The 5,803-nt window shown below is 55.1% G+C and overlaps 1 pseudogene; it reads left to right on the forward strand.

Annotated features, from left to right (window-relative positions):
* Positions 1-920: 920 nt before the first annotated feature.
* LOC113609790 (60S ribosomal protein L31 pseudogene) lies at positions 921-4,392 on the forward strand (annotated as a pseudogene).
* Positions 4,393-5,803: the final 1,411 nt, after the last annotated feature.

Below are 5,803 nucleotides of genomic sequence, written 5' to 3' on the forward strand. Positions count from 1 at the left end.
GCCCAGACCTTTAGCTCTGATAAAAAAAACATTCACCTGAATAAATTTTAAAGATCTTATTGGCTTTATTCAATGATTCATGAATTGGGCAGCATCCAACCTAGCAGATGGAAAGGAGCTCCGAGGAGCTGTACAAAATGAAGGACTTGTATAGGCAGAGGGAGCGGGAACAAGGAAGTTACACTAGACAGAAAAGCAGATTGGCTGTGGCAAGGGCACTTTCCTTTACAGAACGGTAGGGGTCGTTCAGAATGAGGCAGATTACTTAACTAGTGCTGGTTAGGCAATTCCTGACTGACTAAGATTCCGTTTTGGGGAGAGATGAATCTAAGTTAAGTCTCAGTTGGGCGATGTGGGGTTAAGCATAAGTGACTCCATTTGTCTTGTTTTTAACAGTCCCCTTCAGGAGACTTCCAGGACACTACTGTCATGTGCAACCTCATTTAATCTGAACTACTCTTAGGTGTCATAGGGAAACTGAGACAAGAAATTGAGAATGTGTCAGCAAGTCCCCTAAAGACCCCATCCTAACCACTTCCTTCAGGAAGTGACTCCCTGGCCCTGACTCACCCATGCCCTGGGAACGGATGAGGGTGTCAGAGCTACAGATAGAAGCTGAGATTGAGCAAAGCTGCATAGATAGCTCACCTCCCCACCTCTGATAACAGCTCCCCATGGATGCCTGTGGGATGGGTAGATCAATCTGCCCTGACTCTTCTCTTATTGTGGCAACAGAGGACGGGGGTGGCCGTGGTTCTGCTGTAGTAAGTAACCCCACAGTTAACCTTGAAGGGTAAAGTTTATTTAATGAATCCCATGTGGGATGGGTAGGGGCAGGGCCGCCGTCAAGGGCATGGGACTTGTATAGTTGCACAGGGGCAGCACTTGGTTTAATGTTCTGCTGTCGCCGTCTTGAAATTCTTAATTTTTGAACAAGAGGCTCTGCATTTTCATTTTATAGCAGATCAGAGTTGGGGGCGGTGACGTGCAAGTCTTCTCACTGGATTTCGACACTCCCAGAGCTGTCCGGGAAGCAGCTGCGCAATGGCGCCTCGGAGAACCTGTGGACCAGCGGCCGCTTGTGGAGTCCTCGGCTGGCTTCGGTTCTGCTTTCTCGCAGGAAACGTTCCACACTCGCTTGCCGGAAACCCACGGCGCCGCGCTGCTGCCGCCCCTGCCCTCGAAGCCGGCGGTTCTACGTGCCGGTTCCCGCCTAGGCCTCCGGAGCGCTGCCGGCTCCGTGCAGAGCTGCGTGACCCTGGGGCGCGCGCCACTCCCAGCCCGAGCGCCGGCAACCCGGGTCAGCCTCCGCTGGGAGGTAGTGCCGGGCGCTTTCCGCAGGCTCGGCTCACCTGGAACGTGCTGGACAGCACCCGCAGGCCCTGCGCTGCAGACTTCTGCCTCCACTATCTGGTTTCACACCGTGCCCTGGGCTGAAGATCAGAAGGTGTAAGAAGGCCCCGAGCTGCGTGCGGTCCTGGAAGACCGTGCAGGGGCACAGCGGAAACGCAGGTGCGGCAGGGCCCTCCCAGGGCTCGCTGGAGTGCACGAGCCCGGCGTGCTGGCTCTTCATTCAACCGTCTGAGCCCTGATTTCTGAACTAGCCCCAGCTTCTTTGGGCTTCCCAGAATTACCACCATTGCGACCTACACCCTCAAGGGCAAAAAGTCTGGACCGGGAGATACGGTACTCTACATTGGGAACAGCTGGCACCTTCCTCCTTGCCCAGTCTTCGGGGGGCACGGAATGGGGACGCCCACACGAGCTGGGGGTCACCCAGAGTCGAAGGAGGGCATATTCACTGTGTGAAAGGTACATGCGAGGAATTCTAGGGATTTTTCTCTCCTGCCTTGCAGGTAGCAAAGTCTGCACAGCTTGGATGTTTGTAAGGGGGTTGAGTCCGTGAAAACTGAGGGAGCCTTCCCAGTCTCACCAAACAATTCACAAGACAGGTTTGGAGTGGGCAGGGACTATGTCCATAATGTGTGAGTTCCTACCAGCCCCAGGACGGAGTATGAGATTCGAGTTTCGCCCACCTCTCCCGCGGTCCCTGGGTCTGGTCAGGTCATGGACATTCTCTCAGGCAAGCTCGGAGCTCCTGCGTGCCTCCAGTTTAAACCGGTGATGGTCTGAATTGTTGAGGCAGACGATGACCCATGCGGGTTATTGGACCAGTGTGAACATGCCCTGGAGTTCGGGTCGGATCCTGAACAGGGGACGCGTCTTCTCCTAGGGGGCGGAGGCCTTGGGGAACTTCAGCACCATGGGATGGACAGCACCCTGGAGGTGCAGGCCTAAGCCCAGTAGGGGCTGTGAGCGCGCAACTCCCCCGTCGCGAGCTTTAGGGTGGGAAGCCAGGCGGAGGGACGGTCCGGACGGAGCCGAGCTCCTGGACCCGGGCCTCAAGCCCCAGAGGCTGTGTGGGGCTTGGGGCCAGTGCTCAGAGGATAGGGCCCGAGTTTGAGGTCCCTGCTGAGGGGGAAGGAGACGGGGAGGGAGCCAGAGCCGAGCTAGCCTGGGAAAGCTGGTGTTCCAGAACCGCGGAGCCGACGGCTGAAGGCGAGTCCTGGTCAACCCTCCTTGAGCCTCCATCCGGTTCGCTTGGAATTCCAGTGTAGACGCTGACTCCGGTGTTCTCTGAGACAGATGTCTGGCATTCGCAGGCCCAGGTATGCAGCCTCCGCTACCCGCCCCCGATCAGAAAGAAAGATAAGGGCATCTCTTGAAGGGAAATGGAGATGTGGAAGGGCTGTTCCAGGGGAGGGAGGCAAGGCACTCGGCAGAGCTGACGTGGTGACCGCGAGGAAAGTTACAGACTTCGAGGAACCGTATAAATGACCCTTCATAGGGTTCAGATTACACACCTCACGGGAGCAGAGCCGCCTCCCTGAAGTCGAACCGTCCCCAGCGCCTCCGGGGGCCGGTCGTAGGGCGTCCCTGTCGGACTGCAGCCCCCGGACTGAGTGGACAAAGGCTGAGGGGAGGCGCTTGGGATGGGCGGCAACTTGTGGCTCTGGGAGGGCTAGCGTGCAGGTGGTGGGGGAACCCTGACAGGTGCCCCCCTCCCCATCCCAGGGCCAGGATGAAACCCAGGGCTCCCACTAAACATGACTCCATCTAGACACAATGCCCCATCCCCTGAACTTGCATTTAAGGCACCTGTCACACCCCACTAATTCATCTCTGGCCACATCCACTCCGCAGGCAGTCCCAGGGTTCCACCTCCTCACTGTTTTGGCCTCCTCGAATTTCTGATTCCACCCACCTGGAACACCCTTCCTAGTCAGGCTTGAAGATCCCCTTTCTCCTGAAATGTCCTAGTTCCAACACCTCCAGCCGGGCAGCATGTGCCGGGTCCTCTCCTCTGCCCAGGCTCCCTGGTCTTGTGGCAGATGTCACTCTGCGGGTCTCTCCTCTCTACCTTGGTCTGTCTCTCTCAACCCCAAGGCCCTGAGTTTTCTCAGGTCAGGAACCAGCTTGGCTTCTCCTACAGTAGTACTACACAGTAGGAGCTCCACAAATATTTGCCAGTGAAGGAGGCTTGTCTTGCTTTACTCAGCGTGGGTAGCATGGACTGAGGAAAGGCGGGCTCCTGAGGGCCAGTGGCTCAGGATCGCCCCGGGGAGAGTCTCGGTGAAATGACTGCCCCCCTGATCCAGCCACTGGTCCCAATCTCGGTTTATCCAGTTGTAGGATGTATTGGCAGTGTTATGAAAATGACATGACGGGGGAGAACCTTAGGGTCTCGGGCGTTCTGAATTTATTTTACAGATAGGGCTACAGGCCCAGAGATGGGGCTGTAATTTGTCCTAGGTCACATAGCAAGGTAAGGGAGGGCCAGTGTCAGAGGTTTTTTAAAGATGAACAGATGGGGAAAAGCAATTTCCAGCCCCAGAAAACTGAACTGGGGAAAACCTGGCTGCAGTGTCTGTTACTGCTGAAAAAGCTTCAGCTTTCCAACCCTGGCCTGGCAGGATGGCTCCTGCAAAGAAGGGTGGGGAGAAGAAGGGCTGGTCCGCCATCAACTAGGTGGTGGCCAGAGAATACACTATCAACATTCACAAGCACATCCATGGAGCGGGTTTCAAGAAGTGTGCCCCTCAGGCACTCAAAGAAATCCGGACATTTGCCACGAAGGAGATGGGGACTCCAGATGTACGCATTGACACTAGGCTCAACAAAGCTGTCTGCGCCAAAGGAATAAGGAAGGCCCCATGCCATCTCTGTGTGTGGTTGTCCAGCAAACATAATGAAGATGAAGATTCACCAAACAAGCTCTATGCATTGGTTACCTATGTACCTGTTCCCACTTTCAAAAATCTACAGACAGTTAATGTGGATGAGAACTAACTGTGCTTGTTCAATAAAGTTATAGACACCCGCCCCCCCCCCACCCAAAAAAAAGCTTCAGATGTCCCTGGCCAGGGTGAGACCACTGACATCATCCAGAAACACACAGGCGCTGATCCCGGGTTTGCTGGGCCAGGATAAACGAGGGACTGTAGAGACCGTTTTTGTCCCACTCATACATTTTATAAGACCCAGAGAGAATAGATCACCGGCCCGAAGCCACACCGCGAGGTAGGGAGAGGGCCTGGGATAGTGTTCTTCTCGGATCTGAACTGTTCATGGACAATTTCCTTCCACGCGAAGGAACCTCGACCTCCCAGACACGCATGAGGCAACCACCTAGCAAGGTCCTCCAACTTAACAAGGTCTCTGCCTCGGGCCAGGGACCTGCCACCGATCGAGTGCACGACGCTCTACTTCTAGTCTTGAGTAAAAAGCAGGAGTAATCGATTGGTTTCCCTGCCCGGCGTCGCCGAGCACTGATTGGCTCCGGTTTGGAACTGGGAGCAAGGCGGGGGCGGAGGGGTGGGAGGGGCTTGACGCCGAGCCTGAAGCTTCTGGAGCAGTAGGAGAGCAGTCCTGTGCAACAGGTACTCGGATCCGAAAAGCGCTGTCCCGTCGCCAGGTGCTCAGTGAGTGCAGGAGGCCGGGCAGGGGCCGGGGGTCCCATTCCTCCTCACCGCCATGGGGTCTAAGTCCCATTTAGTCCTTTTAAATCGCCCTCAATCTGGCGCCTCCTTGCCGCGCTCAGAGGCCCTTCCGAGGCTCGCAGACTCTATTGGCTCCTTCGTTAAAACTCACCCGTCTTATAACGAATCCTTCAGTCTCGATTTTAAAGTAGTTGTTTTCGAAAGAAGTTATTTGCAAGCGGCCCTCCCGTGCTGAAAGCAGGGCTGGGGATCTAAGTTCGCGAACCCCTCTCTACCCCCCTGGCCTCTGGGGTTCTGCCTTCAAGCACATTCCTGTTCTTTCTTGGTTGCCCGTAATACACAAAACAGTGGTCTTGGAACATTTACTCACCTGGTCACCATTTCCTCAGCTGGGAAGGGAGACAAGTTAGAGTAATAAGATTTGGAATAACAGCGACAACGAAAATCACAACAGCCAAAAGTGTTACTAAATGCAATGCCATTTGAGAGAACAAGCTGTCAACAAAATACACTCAATTCTCTGGAAGGGGTGGGGGGCGGGGAGGGGGAAGGAAGGTGACTCTGGAAAATTCCTAGCTGTACTGATACAAATAATCCAAACCTAGATCCAAGAAGTGCAGGCCCAGCCGGTTTAGGGACAGCCGTTTTCCCAGCTTCCCCTGGGGATTCCTGGGCTTTGCTGCCTGCCCTTTACAGTGGAGTCACAATCACACACAAGCTGCCTGAGGCAGTGCTCTGATGGATGTGACCCCAGCCCAGCTGTGTCCTACCATATGGATAGTGTAATCACTGAGGCTGCCCCA

The sequence above is a fragment of the Aethalodelphis obliquidens genome, unplaced genomic scaffold (assembly GCF_003676395.1).
Source record: "Aethalodelphis obliquidens isolate GAN/ISIS:26980383/991018 unplaced genomic scaffold, ASM367639v1 scaffold58, whole genome shotgun sequence".
NCBI classification, from domain to species: Eukaryota; Metazoa; Chordata; class Mammalia; order Artiodactyla; family Delphinidae; genus Aethalodelphis; species Aethalodelphis obliquidens.